Raw genomic sequence first — 17,500 nt, 5'->3', positions numbered from 1 at the left:
ATGGGTCTGCTTTAAGGGGGGAGAGACCTAACTACACAACGGTTACTCTGGACGACTTCAATCCATCGTATCTTGGGCTGCCTTACTTCCTTTCGTTCCATTTTAGGTCATTTTTTTTTCTAATGAAGTTTGCTGAAACATTTTGCAATCACTAACAGATTTGGGAAGTCACATGACCCGGAAACAAAACCCTAAAAACTCACACAGATTACACATAACCCTAATGAAATTAAAGCAATGGTTAGGATACATTCGGATTCAAATTCTGTTGGAAGCATGGCTTGTGTTAAAATTCATGTTATTAACAAAGCTGTCTTGTCATTATAGAATTTTTGTGACATCATAGGTTTGTCAGTAAAATGAATTCAAGAAATCCTATAAGTACTACAGATTTTGTATGTGAATGCAATCCAGCCGTTGGCTTTGGTATCATCAGAGAAAGATGTAAGCTGTGTGAGTTTTAAGGGTTTTTGTGTTCAGGTCACGTGACTTTCCAAATACGGTAACAACGACTGGTGAAAGTTAATGGCACCAGCATGGCAACAAATGGCCACAGTCTAAACCAAGGATAGGAAAGAAGTTATAACCAGTACTTTTAGTGAAAGTTGATCAGTACTTAAGGGACAGTCGATCATTGCCAGGGACAGTCTATCACTACTAGGGACAATTGATCACTGCTAGGGACAGTCAATCACTAGTAAGGACAAGGAAAGGTTACGTTTATACAAACGTTGGCCGTGTAGCACTTGGGTTCAATTCCCATCCTGGTCAGAGTTTTTCTCTGTCCTTGTGTGGGCCCAGTTCCATCACTAGGGCTAATGCTCACATGGTTCACATGGGATAGAAATCTAGCACTTCACGTTACACTACACTCACTTCAGTTAAAACTAGGAAGGACAGTCGATCATTGCCAGCGACAGATGCATGATCAGTTTTAAGGACAGTCAATCACTAGTAGGGAAAAAACAACATTGCTAGGGACAGTCGATCATTGCTTAAGGTACAATCTATCACTAGTAGGGACAAAAGATCATTGCTAGGGATAATTGATCATTCCTACGAACGGTTGCTCAGTACTAAGGATGGGGAGAATTGATAGAGAGTGATGGGCGACTATCGGTACATAATGTGTCCTTATACATAACGTACCTACCAAGAAAAGATGGAGGAGATCGATCAAAGCAACCAAGCTTTAGTAATCTTTTTATTTTTCAAGGTAGGTAATTTAGGGTAGTCCATTTTGGTAGTCCATTTAGCAGTCCATTTAGGTAGTCCATTTCGGTAGTCCATTTAGCAGTCCATTTAGGGAGTCCATTTCGGTAGTCCATCGTGGTAGTCCATGGACTGGGGGTCAGCGAAATGTACCAACCCATAGTTTACCACACTTTATTTAGAAACTCTAAGTGTTATTAGATAAAGATGTTTTGAAGCAACATTCCTAAAAAAATGCAGGATTTTTAATAAAACATGTCACAACATATATTCATGGGTGGAATTTCTGTCTGACTTTTTTTTTTAATTGACTTGTCTTTCAAATCTGTTTCTCATCGTGCATAGACAATTATTAATCAGAATCAAAAATAGTTTTGTTAAGTTAAATACCTTACTGCAAGCTAAGCAACATACAAAATCAAGAAATTGCAGGATTTTGAAAAAAATATTTCAGACAAACCCAAATATATATTCCCCTTGTTTGAAGATGACATAAGATCCACATTTGCCCCCCAACAAATTTCATCTTTAAACATGTTTGCCTGCATTTAAGTGGAACAAATGTGATGTTTGTCTTACGTTTACACCACATTTATTTATATTTGTAATCAGAGCAAATGCATCATTATCCTATTTATCTTAAGGATAAATATCATATTTGTCGGTCAATTGAATATGGACAAATATGACATGTCATATTTGAATCATATTTGCACAACATTTATCTCAAATCAAATCTATTTTTTCGCCCAGTGTATTATCTCCCACACTGCAGCCCCCCTCCCCCCTTTATCAGTGTTGCTAGCAAGACAAAAAATATTGAAAACTTAAACAGCCATCATTGAAAGGGGGAGCGGGGAGGGGAAGTGGGAGAGGTTGAAATTCTAGATATGGTGGGTACTGGAAGCTAGAAAAGATGTTTTTTTAACAGGAGTGTCTCAACAACTTTGCAACTTGTTGTAGGAGCAGAGTTTAAATATTTTAGACTTTGCTACAACAAAACATTGATTGTTGTGTCAACCTTGAACACTGGACTGTAAAGCAGTAACCTAGCCAAAACTGTGACATGAATGACTTAGTTACTGTGAGTACTCACATTCCACATATTTTACTGATCACACAGTAAAATCTTGTTTTATAGATGTTTACATGCTCGTGAATTCAGGGATAGTTAGTTACAGGAAGAAGGGCTGATGCTACAACTCTAACAGGGGAGGATCAATAATAACGGTTACCGTAACACAATGTATAAAAGAGCCACAAAAATCTACATAACCTGCGATCCGGTGTACTTTTCTTTAGAGTGGGCAAAATATGCCTGACAACTGTCAAGAGTGATGTTATCTTGTGGCATACTATAACTGTAAGCCAATTAGATTTCACTGGAAATTACCTGCACGGTGCGATGTAAGGGAAGACAACAAAAACAAAATTAGAACTCTAGCTGGAATGTCTGCAAAGTCAGACTTTATCCAAATAATCAAAGCTACTGCTGAAAATCCCGCTTGACATTTGAAGTGGTTTTTCTGTTTAAATCATCAAGGAACAAAGAATTTCGAGATAAAATCACATAAAAAGTCGAATCCTTCATGTTATCAGGCGCAATTAACTGTACAAGAAACTTTATTTAATATCTCCAAGGAAAAGCAACTACTCAACTCTTATTTTGTAAGTGTCACTAAACCATTGTTCAGCGCTTCCATAAACAATGTTGAATTTCTCTGTAAAGCCCGGCTGATTCCCCAATTGTGGCAGCACTAAGCACTAACACTTGCCAAATTTGGTAGGAAGTACAACTTTCATGTCTTCTTTCACACAAACCATTCTTCAGATGCATTCTTAGACTTGCCACAAGTCGACCTCACGATAACCCAGAAGAAAATGTTACGGCGAGCGAATCGTGATTTTTCGTACGCGAAGGGAATGAGCGAGCGACGAAATCGCGAGAGGTCGACTTGTCTTGCTTGCAAAGTTTTCATTTGCGTCTCGCGCCAAAAAGGGGATGACGTCATTCGCAAGCCCTGAACTTGATGGCGCAATCCGACGAAAACAGTCGAACATGTTTGTTTCTACGAAATCGAAAGAGGAAATTTGTTAACTTTGTGCTAAAGGTATCAGAAACAAAGATGAAATAAAACGAAAGCTTTTTTTCAATCTCGAGTCGCCGCTTGGAAGGAGATCTCCAGTGGTATTTTCTGGACTAACACTTGTGCCGTGATTTGTGCTGATAGAAACGAAAGACTAATATATTCGAAAGATTAGCAAGTAAGGGAAAGCTTCGAATCGCCAAGAAAGTCAATTGATTTCACTCATGAAAGATCAGGTACGCTTCAGGTGTAGGAGACGTACTAGATCGGGATTAAAAGATACATCTTAGTGAAACTTAAGCTTACCATTTAGCGATGCAATGACTCTCGTCGATGAATACACATGCATTTTAAAATTTTTTGTTCCATTCGACGAAAAATGTGTTGATAGTCGTTGAGAATCGCCTCGGGACTTCCAGACACCCGTTTATACTTAAGATTTTAAATGTGTTGTCTCCTAAATAGCGACCCGCTAGAGACCAAATCTTTCGTGAGTGAAATCAGTCGAAGAATTACGAAGACGATAGCATTGCCACCCGCTCCAAGTAAACGACCAAAAGCGTACGGGACTAGTTCAAAGGTCAGACTTTTCCCAGCTCCGGTTGGAGAAGACACAAACAGATCTATGCAAGACAGATATTCTTCACTTATTTTCCTCTGATGGTCGCGTAATTTGGAATATCCGGTGGCCTTAGTAGCATGTTTGAAAATCACGTTTCACTGCGTGTGGCAAATTTTGATTGACAACTCTATCCCCTGGGGTCCACGAGGACTACTCTGACTGGCCTAGCTCAGCGACCCGTTTTTGGGTCGCTAAATTGGCGCCAATCAAGTATGAAAAGTCCTTCGTTCCGCGCGTATCTAGACGAAGGACTTTTCGAAAGTCTAATGCATTCTAACCCCTCATCCTTTAAAGGTTTTTGAAAAAAACAGCAGCAACAGCAGCTGAAAGCAGAGCCTAAACATCATCTCTTCAACTCCTTCTCAGTGGCCATAATATGATCAGATGTTAACCAACTTTACTAAAGTATGATTTGTATTTTATGTAGCCAATCGGAGCAAGGCTCCAAGAGCTCTATTGTTTTTTGGCCAATCAGAGTAAAGTCCAGATTCTGGACTATGGGTAGGCAACTTGTTGAAACATTGTATCAGGCCTACCTTTTCCCAACCTCTTTAAAGAAAAGTGCGCCTGATCACAGGTTTACGTACATCTACATGGAAGGGGACAGAAAGGGAAATTTTCAAGCACAAGCTTCCTTCAGTTATGCTTCCCCACCTCATACCACAAAAATGTACAAGTTCAGAGTTACAATGTGACTTAGGTCTCAGACATCATTTTGTGTGTAGTCCTGAACGAGATTTTGCAAGTACAGGGGAATCAATTTTGCTCAGGGCTTGAAAGTAAGGAAAAGGGCCTTAAAAGAAAATCGTCAGTAGAAAACCAGTAGGTTTTTTCAATAGTGTTTTTCAGCTTAGTGAGACGGGACTGTCCCACCAAGGCTTTCAACCTTTGAGCTCTTGCCCATGGTCCCAAGCAGGGATTATTTTGACAGATTTAATTGATAGGGAATTTCACAGGCAAGCACCAGCCACTTGGAAGAACTGTACACAAAAAAAAGTTATACTGTGATACAGTGTACATTCAATAACCTCCCCCTTCAAAGTGACAACACCCTTTCCCCATCAGTATCGCTCATGTTCTACGAAAGGTAGTCACCTGCCTGAAAGCCTTTTATACAGAGCCAACTGGCTGTCTTATTTTACGTATGCCAGTAAATGTTGCGTCCGGTCCGTAACAGTAGGTTTCTGGCGATTTGAAAGCATTAGAATTTCGCTGGAGGACCACGCGCGGGCAAACTGTCTTCAAACCCGGCGTTGTCAATCAATGGTTTCCGATCGATTGATTGCAATCAATACAATCAATAATAATCAATAACAATCCATTGATTGTTATTGATTGGTGCAACCAATCGATAATAATCGATACTCACACTCGGAGTCTTAATTGCTATTGATTACCATTGATTTCTATAGAAAATCATTGATTAATAATTCATTATGCAACTTTCTGGCGCGTGTTAGCGTGGGCGTGCTTCATTGGTCCCGGGCATATTTACACGTCCAGGGTAATTGGGTAATTCGATTCCGCACTTTTATCGTTGCACTTCAACCGGGATTCCCAGAACACGCTTGTTACGGAGTTTGCTTGTTCCAGAGATGGCGAAGCAAGTTGAATTGTCAGTGCGCTGTGTCGTCAAGGGCTATCACGAATGCCCTTTTGAAGTGAATGTTCAAGATGTATGTTCTTGGCCTGCATGCGTATATGCAGGCAGCATGACAGTGAGCGCAGACAAAAACAATTTCCTCAACCAATTAACAAGCTGGAAGAGAGTGACACTGGAGAGACTTGAAGACAATTTTGTTCTTGTTTCGAGACGATCAGAGTCTAGTAATTTAAGTGACCTTTTAATAGTAATAAGGGGTAAAAATGCTACAAATTTAACATATAACACAACAAATAAAGATAACTGAACGATTTGTTCATTCATATGGTGCGTTTTATTTAAGAAAATGACAAATTTCATAATCAATAATAATCGATAACAATCGATGAAAATCAATAGAAATCGATACTCACACAACTTTAAGTCTACGATTTTTATCGATTTCCAATACCAATCGATTAATTGTTATTGATTATTATTGATTATCATTGATTTTATCGATTATCGGAAACCATTGATTGACAACGCCGGGCTTCAAAAAAAGTTTCCGCAATTATCGATGTTTTCACTCGGAATTTAATCAAGCCTCCAATCTATTCAAATGTGGCATCTAATTGCAATGTGATGAATTCCGTCAGACTTAGTAAACTAACGAAATGTCAAAATAAATTCCAGGCACACGAACTTGTAGAACCGGTTAATTTGCCTATTTCATATGTACATACCATGAACACAGATGACCTCAAGCTCTCGGTCCGAGCCAACATAGGTAGAAGAATCTCCCAAGATGCTCTGACACTTTTTGCACTGGAAAATAACAATGGAAGAGGCTATTGATTCATCCAAAGTTGGATTTCGTCCCTTGACAAGTGAATTCGCCGCCATTTCAATGACGACAAACAACATATGATACTTCCAATTAAGGGCAACCCTAAAACCAGGAGTTCGAAATCCGGAAATCCAGAATCCGGAATCCGGAATCACAAACAGAGGGTAAACACTATCCTAAACATTCATAAAAGCTAACCTTTATTTATTTTATTTTTATTTTTTACAATTTAATGGCATTAAAGGTAACACATGCTAATAAGAATAATATTAATAGCCATATGGATAATCCGTAAAGGAGTCCAAGACCCCATAAAAAGAACAGATCACCAATGAATATATACTAATACAAAATACGAAAATACTGTAGTAAAATCAAAATAAAATTAATAATTCAACAATGGATAGCTAATTTAATGTATTGTCCGATAAAAACTTCTTAACTCCCCGCTTAAAAATATTTACACTTACTGCCTTACGAATATCGTAGGGCAGAAGATTCCAGGAGTCAACTATCCCATGAAAAAAACTATATTTGAGTGGGTTTGTTCTTGCATATTTCTTTTTAAGAGTTAAATCATCGTATTTCCTAAATGAATAACGGTCAGCATCAGAATAAAAATCAATGTAAGAATCAATATTGACATTGCTTATTCCATTGAGAGCTTTATATAAAAAAGTAACATCAGCTAGAATTCTCCTGTTGACATGAAATTTAGCTTCTTTAAACGGGTCTCATAATTGTCCTCAGTCTTGAAAATGAACTTGGTTGCTCTTCTTTGTACTTTTTCAATTTTTTCTATGTTTTTTTTGGTATAGTATGACCATACCACAGAGCAGTATTCAACATTCGATCGAACCAATGCGCAGTAGAGAGTTCTCAGAGTCTTAGTATCGTCCAGACCTCTACACGTCCTTTTAATTAACCCTAACATTCTATTTGCTTTCGACACAATAATATCAATGTGCGAGTTCCAGTTAAAATTATCAGTAGTTGTAACTCCCAAGTCTTTGAATTCTTTAACTTCTTCCAAAGGAGAATTATCCAAGGAATAATTAGAGACTAAAGGTTGCCTTTTCTTTGTTAATCTCATAACTTTGCACTTTTTGACATTAAAAACCATGGCATTGCGAATACTCCACTGATGAAGATTATCCAAGTCCTGCTGAAAACAAAATTGATCACTAGCATCATCAATGACTCTTGAAATTTTACAATCATCAGCAAAAAGTGCAATAGTATTTCCAGGGAGAACGACATCGGGTAAGTCACTAATAAAAACTACAAAAAATAACGGCCCCAAAATGGAGCCCTGTGGGACACCAGACGGAACTTCTAACCAGGTGGAGGAGACACCATCCAACACAGTTCTTTGCCAACGATTACTCAAGTAACTCTCACACCACTGTAGTAGGGAGCCAGAAATTCCAAAACTACAGAGCTTCCGCAGTAAGATTGAATGATTCACTCTGTCAAAAGCCTTGGAGAAGTCCAAGAAAGCAACATCCACCTGTCGTCCCTCGTCCAAAGCTGTGACCCATTGATAATGAGTGAGGACCAATTGTGTCTCACAAGATTTCCCCTTTACGAATCCATGCTGCCACTCAGATAAATAAGGCGAAACATGTGCATAAATAGCAGTATGCACAAGACGCTCCAAACATTTTGCTGGAATAGGTAACAGGGAAATTGATCTGTAATTTTCCACAAATTCCTTATTATTGTTCTTATGTAACCTTAGGCCTAATTAGGCCTAAAAACGTTTGTTTACGCCTAATTAGGCCTAAGGTTAGCTTTTATGAATGTTTAGGATAGTTTTTACTCTCGGTATTGTACTTTGATTCCGGATTCCGGAGTCCGGATTCATGGTTTTAGGGTTGCCCTCTAATTAACCCCTCATGTATGTCACTCAAGAAATGCGTGCAAGCTTGGCTAACCTTGGAACTTGAGTAATATCCTTAATTAAAACAGCATGAACGATATTTGGAGAGACAAAGTATTGCTTACGTTGAGCAGGGCTTGCAGCCAAAATCCCGTGCTCGTTAAAGTAGCAGAAGGAAAGCTGAAAACCTGGGAGACATAACCAGGCTTTTACAGCTTTCTTATGGTAAGACATGGTCAAACGTTTAAGCCTCATTTACACTAGCAAGTTTTCCTTGATAAGTCCACTTGTCAAGGAAAACTTGCCGACTGTACACACTAGCAAGTTTTCCTTGACAAGTTTTCCTTGGGTTTTGCTAAAAGCAGGCCCGCGGCCCAGCGGCCAGCGGCCCGGCGGCCCGAAGGCCCAGCGGCCCGCGGCCCACGGCCCGCGACGGCCCGGCGGCCCGGCGGCCCGGAGGCCTGCTTTTAGCAAAACCCAAGGAAAACTTGTCAAGGAAAACTTGCTAGTGTGTACAGTCGGCAACAAATTTAGCATCATCGACCAGCGACTGTGATGTAGAGGTTAAGTACGTGATGTAATTAACATGTATTGTACCCACAAGTGCAGTGGACTCGACCTGAGGCCTTTGAGGCGCGCAGTTGCGTAATTTTTACGGCAAAGAAGGAAATGCAGTTAAAGCAAGGAATAAACGAGTAGATGACTAATGAACACTTTGTAGGAAGTAAAATAAATCGAATTTTTAGGATTGATTTGTATCGAGTCTACCCAGAGGAGGAATGAATAGTATCCCATGATGCATAACGATTCCTTTTACATTATCAACTGAAATCGTGACGTAATCGATGTAGAGGTGAGCAGTGCTGGAGACTACCATGTTGTGTTTACAAACAGACTTTGGTGTCAAGGCTTTGGCTCTTCAGCATATATGTTATACCTTCACTGCGTGTCGGAAGAAAAATTTGGTGTCAAGTTCAATGATTTGGCTGATGCTTTCTCGAGCTCTTTCCCACTCGGAAATAACCGGCGAATCAGCGTCGATTCCTTTCTTTACTCCTAGCACCGCTGGATGCGAGATTGTTTTTTGTCACCCGGAGGCTTTTTAATCTTGTAAACCCTACATAAACTTGAGTCAGCAGAGTAAAAGAACTTATTTGGTGTTTGGTTTTGAAACATGACTTTAGTGCGAAAACTACTGAGTCAAGCGACATATAGTCCTGTTCCGGGACTCCCTCTTACCCCGCCCTGAAAATATGCCCATTTTCAGGGCGGGGTAAGAGGGAGTCCCGGAACAGGACTAAGCGACATACCGCTCTCTCCCTGCCTTAGTAAATGTCACTGTGACAATCAAAAACCCTGTTACCCCACCCTTCCAGCAGATTTTCGTACCACCCAAATTCTGGGTGGTCACGTGACCAGCCGCAACCAGGGTCTCTCTTCCAACGACCAAGGGAGGCACAGAAGAGAGACCCTGGGAACGAGGTTGAGTTAAATCTGAAATCCGCGTTTGGGCGATCGCTTTTAAATGCAATGATCAAATCACAAGTGCCACTTGCGAGCTCATAAGCTGGTGTATGTTGATAAAATCTTCGACCCCGAAAGTATGAGAAAATGACGGTACTTCTGGGTACTTCTCCGCCAAAATCTGCATGAGTGAAGTCCATATTTGGAAAAATCTCTAATCCACAACTGAATAAATAACTTCATTCATGACCTCTCTTTGGGTCAGTGATCACATTGTGAAACAGCCACATTTTGAATAGGCCATTTTACAGTTGTTTGCTCAGCGACCAAGCCTATGAATGGCTGCGAGGCTGCCGGTGACCTTGCATTCATACAGACCTCACTGCTTTTATCATGTAAATTGTGTTGTTGTAACGCTATATTAGTCCATATTAACAATACAAAAGCATGAAGGTTTGTATCAAAACAGGGTCACCGGCAGCCTCGCTTCCATTGTTAGGCCTGGTAACTTAGCCACAACTGTAAAATGGTCTATTATCAAAATATGAGTAGTTTTAAGTACGTCTTGATGAATAAATATCAGGAATTAAATACAACGTGATGAAGTATTGACAGGCACAAATCACTAATCGACAAAACCTACGAAATAATCACGAAAGAAGATCGTGTATGTCATCAACCCAGGACGCCATTTTGCTATTACCGTTGGAACAAGAATTTTTTATAAAACGCAATGGGAATCCCATTATTTCCTGGCGTCTTGTTATTTTGAAAACTATCTAGTAATTTATGACACTCACTAACAGAAATTTTTCCTTCACAAGAATTTTTATCTGTTTCTGATAACTTGGGTATATTGAGATTATCTAGAAAAAGTGAGATTGTCTAACTGTTATTTGACATTTTATTAATTCTTTTATATAATTTCTTGTTTAAACGCTTCAGCTCATTTAAAATCTTGAGGGGATCTGTGGTGAGGACTCCATTTATATCTAGTTTGGGAATATGCTTTTTCACATGATTTCTCTCTCTAAATTAAGAAAATATTTAGAACTTCTCTCACCATGTTCGTAGCACCTGGCTCGTGACCTTATTATTATTCCTTCAACTTTCTTTTCATAAAATGTTTCCAGTTCTTCCTGAGCTATCCAGAGAAGAGTTGAGTTTGCATCATTTGAGTCGTTCTCAGATCTTTGTTTTGCTTTGTTATATTTGTTTTGGAGGTTCATTTCTCTTTCTTTTATTATTTTGCTCTTTCTTTTTGAATGTTGTATGGAAAAATTTCTTATATTATATTTCAGCCAATCCCAGACACAGCGATAGTCCGAAAGCTCTCTGCGACCTTCCTCTACCCAGGCAGGGATCATTTTTGAGATTGTTTCCACATAAACATCATCATCCAACATACTACAATTCATTTTCCAATAGCCTGGGCCTGGTGCGCTATTATCTAAGAAAGCAAGTTCTAAGCAAATTGCGAAATGATCAGTTTTGATTGCTGGGATTATTTTCACTGTTTTGACACAGTCATGCAAATTGTTAGAAATCATCCAATAATCAAGACGACAGAAGATTTTTTGACGTTGTTGACTCCATGTAAAGCTCTTAACTCCAGGATTCTTAATTCTCCATATATCTCTTAGGTCTAATTCATTCTGTAAACAATCAATGCTTGATATAACGGCTTTTCTGGGAGTTAAAATGCCACCCTTTTTATCCAGAGCGGGGTCCAAAGGGCAATTCCAATCCCCTCCGATAATGGTATTCTCTTCAGAATCTAAATTTTCATTTTGTAACAAATTTAATAGATTTGTGAAAAAAGGTGTAAGCTCTGTATTTTTGTTCGGTGCGTATACATTAATCAGAACCAAAGGCTTTTCTTGAATCTCCGCTTTGAGAATTATGTACCTCCCCTCGGGGTCTAACTGCTTCGAGAGTATTTTGTAATCAACACCTCTCTTAAAAAGAACTGCTACCCCTCGAGCGTCAGAAGTCCCAGGGGCGCTTATTATTTCTGCACCCCATTCATGTTTCCAAGACATTTCATGTTCTATTGTTAAATGTGTTTCTTGCAAAAAAATAAAATCTGCATTCCGTTTTCGGCACCAAGTGAAAATGGCTCTTCTCTTTTTAAAATTGCTTAAGCCTCTCACATTTACGGATAATAATTTGACTGACTCACTCATCCAAATTGTTTACATAGCCTGAACCGGAGAAGAGATATATCCAATCCCTGATTTGTCGTTGATAGGTGAATAAGATAATTAAAGGTACGGTCATCAAGTGTTAGAGGTAAAACTACCTTTGTTAGCACAAATAAACAAAACTTCACATGCAAGCTAGACCTGATCAAAAAGCGAAATCTGCTTATGTAGACTGAAAAAACAGCACGAAAACAATTTCTAAACCAAACATTTGAACAACAACAAATACCAGCCAAACTTACGCTTACACTTAAACTAGTAGGATGTACACAAAACACAAAAACAAACATTCGACAGTTTATTCGGAGCGTCTCTGCAGCCGCGCTTTAGTCCTCCCCCACCAAGAACTTACATAATTGAACCATAGAATGGGAGATTGTTTGTTTCAATTCCTCTGTATACCTCCCCTTAATTATCAGCCTGTCCACTTTAAAGAAGGCGGTGTTCTTTTCTTGCTTGGCCTTTTTAAGTACCAGATATAGAGTTTTGTGAATGCCTTCGATTTCTTTGGGGTAGTCGTTGGCAATTGCGGTGCTGGAACCCTTTAAATTTTTAATAAAGGACCAGACAAATTCTTTATCTTTAAAGTGCTACTGTGACGAAATTTGAATCTTCCCTATCGAAGCCATTTTGGCACATAAACACGTAGTCTGTACGAGAAGAAGAATGCTGTTTACCATTTTCAAATATCTCTTTTTGTTCTGGATAGATTGAATTTTTTTTAATATGCAAATTAGCCAAGTGATGACGTCATAAACCCTACCAAATTTTGATCAAGTATGATGGAGAAAGATATCTCAGCCAATTTGTATCAGAAATACTTGGTTCTTTGCACTAAGATTCTAGTAGATGTGTTCCACAATATGAGCATACCATTTTTGTTACCATGGCAACATACTGGGTTCCAGACCTCCCTGATATTAAAAGCTTTGCAGACCACCTTTGGCGTTCTGTTTTGATATTTGCAAATGGTGCCTCATCTGCATGATCCTGCCAGCATATAAAGATGTTAGGTCGAGTTTGTGGCCTTAGTAAATGTATTTCTAGCCTGAGATCACCAAAATATTGAAATCAGGTTGGAGGGGACTGGAAAAGAGTGAGTTGCCATGGGAACCAATTTCTTTACAGTCGTAGGTGTGTTGCCTTCAGAACTATCAGCTCACCAAGTTTCAATGGTCTCTGTTGCAAATTGACCGAGATAGCTCTATTTATATTCTTGATGTTCTATTGGGTTGGGTGAATGACGTCATCAGCCTTCTCATTTGCATATTTTACACATTTTTCAAACTTAAATATCTCCGGAACTAATGCAGATATATCCAAACGGTAAACAGCGTTTTTATTGTTTCATGGTACCCTATGTGATAAACCAAAAAACTCAAGGAATAAAAATTTGATCACAGTAGCACTTTAAAAAAACTGAATCTAGCAATTATCGGTCTCGGCTTGTTGCTCTGTCTCGTGGGTAACCGATGGACTCGCTCGAAGCGAATTACGTCGACATCATTCTGTGGGATTTTCAAGTTTTCATTCAGAAATTTCTTGACAACAGCTTCTGTGTTCTCATCAGCAGTCTCCTGGACATTAAATATTTTAATATTTTCCCTCCTAGAGTAAGATTCTAACCTGATTGACCGGCGCTTCCAATAGTCGAGCTCTTCTTTAAGCGACGTAAGCTCATTCTCGAGACATTCCATGTTGGAACAGGCATAGATTACTGTAGCTTTCAAATCTGTGATTTCCTTTTGAGCGAACTCAGTGCTAACTTTTAGGTCTTGGCTTTCTTTTTCCAGCAAGGATACTTTATCTTTGAGTGCCTCTAGCTCAGTCAATGAGTGAAGGATCTTGTCTAGTTTGGTGTTAACTTCTGCGAATTTAGCTTCGCAGCAATGTCCGCTGGAATCTTCCTCTTGTAATAAGTCTTCATCGGTTTGCGAACCACTTTCCCGCAGTCTTTTTCGGCATTCAGATTGAGCTTTTTTATGTTTACTCATTATTGAGCGGGAGATGACTAAAAGGGCCAAAAAAAGTTACATCTTTCGTCAAATTACAAAGCTTTCTATCAGGAGCTCACAGAAACACGTCCACCTCATGCGAGGTCCCAGTCCCAGCTTAATTATCTCTAAAGAATGCATGGTTGGCCCCAAATTTTCTTTTGGGATACCAAAAGTACTTACTAAGATCTACTTTCCCTGCATAGTTTTAAACCGCGCAAAAATATCCCTGTGTTAGTAAGAACCCCCGATAGAAAACCTGAGAAACCTGAGTATCTCGAGATACGCAGAGCTCATGCGCAGTAATAATAGTAGGCACCGTCCTTAAGTTTCTCTTCAGCTTCCTTGAAGCGAATTCTGATGATATAGCAATCAAAGCGGACGCGCATGTTATAAACTGTGGCGAGGGAAATTCAAGTGAAAACAATTGTCTAGGTAGCGACCGCTGACCAACGTTTTTGTCTATAGTCAAATGCTCACCCGTACGGGTTTCGTTTCGTGTTAAATTCCCCACTATGCGGAACTATCTTTTTGTCAAATGCCCGGGATATGCACTTGGAGTTGACTGGTACATAATTTTGCTTGTTATTTACGCAATCTACCGTTTGGTGCAGAAGAAAAAGATTCCAGGCACCGTGGACAGCAAAATGGATGCAGCAGAGAAGAAAGAAAATTGATTGATTGTTACTGAAGACCGGAAGTGACGTTCAATTTTAGCGTATGACTGCTGTGCTGGTGACCCGACACTGGTTTGAGCTGTGATGTTATTTTGTTGAACTTATTTTGTGAATTGTTTTTCTTTGTTGTTGTAATAAATTGATTTAATTCACGAGTACCGTATCACGTTGAAGCATCTTCGGGTGGTTTACCTGAATTAAACAAGCAACGCAAACTTAAACTTTAGAAAACGTACTCAACTGAAGTTTTCCCGACTCTTTATGAGGATAGGATATGCGATACAGGAGCGATATTCGTGTGCTTTGGGGAGCGAAACTAGCTACGTTCACCGTCATTTTTTTGCCGCTCGGACCGTTATTAAACTAAGTGATGGTCCGGCGAGAGTACTCCGCCCGCAGAGAATCAAAACAAATTCATCATCAACTGAGTTGACCGGGGAACCCGGCATAGTAAAGAAATTCACGAGCTTGTGTTTGAGAAGTTCGTCAGAGCGTAACGGGGGACTTAAGGCGGTAAGTTGTTTATCGTGAATCCTTTGCTTAGCCAGCCCTCTCCTTGATGAAGATGATAAAACCCCTGACTCGATGATATTTGAAACAAATGATTCTGCCGTTATACTTGCTGCAGGAAATTGTTTCGTTTTATCCCACAGAAAATGCTGTTTTGAACAAGTTTTAAAATTTTAACCCACTTTGAAAGTCTGGCGGAATTTATGAACTACAAAACCAAGTGGTGAACCAATGCACGACTAGTGTTTTGCTAAATTAAACAAGCCCCCTCCGCCTTTCTCTATTCGCCCCCACCCCACAAAGAGCTTGAAATAAGTTGGTGTGTGTCAAAAAGGGAGCCACGCTATAGATGCCTTCGTAATTCCAGGAAGGCTACTTTCAACAGTAACCCGCATGCCGATTGTCAAATACGCCGCCGGCTCCCGCCAGAGATGATTCATGATCTCAAATCCCGCCGTTCGTTTTCCGCGAACACTTCGTTGGGCTCCCGTCCCGCATCCTGCCAAGGCTGTTTGTCAGGCACCAGGAAAAACAGCGACGAACTGCATCCAAATTTCTTGTCACCCTCTTGTCCATTAGGGTTGAATATTGTTCATCCCACTCTAAAAGCACACATCGTCGCCGAATTCATTCAGAATTCAACAGATCTAGGATCCTAGATACTTTTCGTTTTTGGCCAACGAAGCTTGATTAGAAATAGAACGCAAACTGCGGGGACAGGGCATAATTGAAATAAATTTGATCACGTAATCTCAACCGGTCACAACTTAAAATGGGACCACTTTGAAATTCTGGTTACTGGGAGGCCCGACCGACATTGTATCATAAAGGAAACTCTTTTTATTCGTGATCTTCAGCCATCCTTAAATGAAAACGTTAGCAGCGAAAAGATGTTTCTTTATTAATACATTTTACATGTGTATTAGGTATATGTATTTATAGGGTATATATTTTCTTTTGTTTTCATTGTTTCTTGTATATCGTTGTAAAGTATTGTATTAGCTCCTTTTGTTACTATTAATATTACCTCATAAGGTACTCAAATTTCGTTTATATATTTAAAAAAAAATTAGCTAACGGTTACTTACTGAAGATGTATTTTGAGACATACGAAACGTTAAGTCACTAAAAATGTATTTCAGTAATGCGCTTGTTTAGCCTCACGTTTGTCGCCAGAGTTGGCGTTCTAGATTTGGAATCTCAGTAATAATGCTAGCTCACATCAACATTGCTAATATAAATGAAAGCTTTATTGTCAAAATGCAAAGGTAAAAAATCCTTCACAATTGGATGACCCCAGTCAGAAGTATAGAGCATAAATCAAGAAACTAAATTTCATGTTAAAAATTAAAGAAGCGGCTATAAGAATGTGCTGCGACTAAACCCCTCTCGTTCCTCCGTTTATTCTTTCGTCGGCGATCTCAAAACCTCTCCAAATTTTTTCTTCAAAGACAAAGACCCAAAAACCCAAGCAAGCTAACAGACCTTTCAACAGACCAGACCAGACCAGAAGATTAAACCCCGGGAAAATAGTGGGAAAATAGTAGGCACCGTCCGTAAGAAAATTTGGTAACCCATCGATGCCAGACCAGACCAGATCAGAACTGAATAAAACACCCGCCTTTCATACGGGACTCAAAAAAGCCCGGCAAATTATTTGTGTATGACATTTGCATTATAGTCTCGTCTGGGGAACGCATTAACCGGAAGTAATGCCCTGGTTTTCCTAATAGCCGAGAAGGAGCGCGAGCGGATCACCGTAGTTAAGGACGGTTCCTAACACTTCATAGGTATTTTTGCGCGGTTTACTGATTATGCGGGAAAAGCAGATCTCAACAAGTGTTAAATCCAACACGAAAATTGGGGTTAACGACGCATTTTTCAAAGATAATTAATCAAACAATATTAGCAAAAAGCTTTAAAATACAAAGCAATGTATGGCGTTCCTTTCCAAATTAAAGCTTAATTATCTCTCAAAAATGCATGGTTACCCCCAATTTTCTTTTTGGATACCAAGAGCGCTTGCTAAGTTCTGCTTTATCCGCATAAATTTAAACCGCGCAAAAACATCCCTGCGTTAGTTAGCACTACCGATAGGAAATTAGAGTATCTGGAGATGCGCAGAACGTATGCGCAATAACAATAGTAGGCACCGTCCGTAAGAAAATTTGGTAACCCATCGATGCCAGACATTTTCGTTCTAGCTTTGACGTCATCGACTGTCCGTCCTTACGTACGTTTGTCCACCCCTCCATGTATGCCAGTGTGACCAGTATCAGGTGACCATATCGCGGGCTCAGGTTTAGAGTACTTGTTCCCTTAATGGTGGCCATTTTAGTATTCTTTTACTTGATTGCAAATTGGGCCTTTTGGTCTCGCCTTCAAACGCAAAATTCAAAAGAATATTTTACCTTGA

At 39.5% G+C, this 17,500-nt stretch overlaps 1 long non-coding RNA gene and 1 pseudogene across 1 annotated transcript in view; one reads left to right on the top strand and one right to left on the bottom strand.

The window, feature by feature from the left end:
* Window positions 1-17,500, top strand: part of LOC138049984 (uncharacterized) — a 326,256-nt gene that overhangs the window by 153,650 nt on the left and 155,106 nt on the right. The window lies entirely within an intron of this gene.
* Window positions 4,855-7,481, bottom strand: LOC138050111 (uncharacterized; annotated as a pseudogene).

Source organism: Montipora capricornis, chromosome 5, assembly GCF_036669925.1.
Source record: "Montipora capricornis isolate CH-2021 chromosome 5, ASM3666992v2, whole genome shotgun sequence".
NCBI lineage: Eukaryota > Metazoa > Cnidaria > Anthozoa > Scleractinia > Acroporidae > Montipora > Montipora capricornis.
This window is presented reverse-complemented; position numbering and strand designations above follow the sequence as displayed.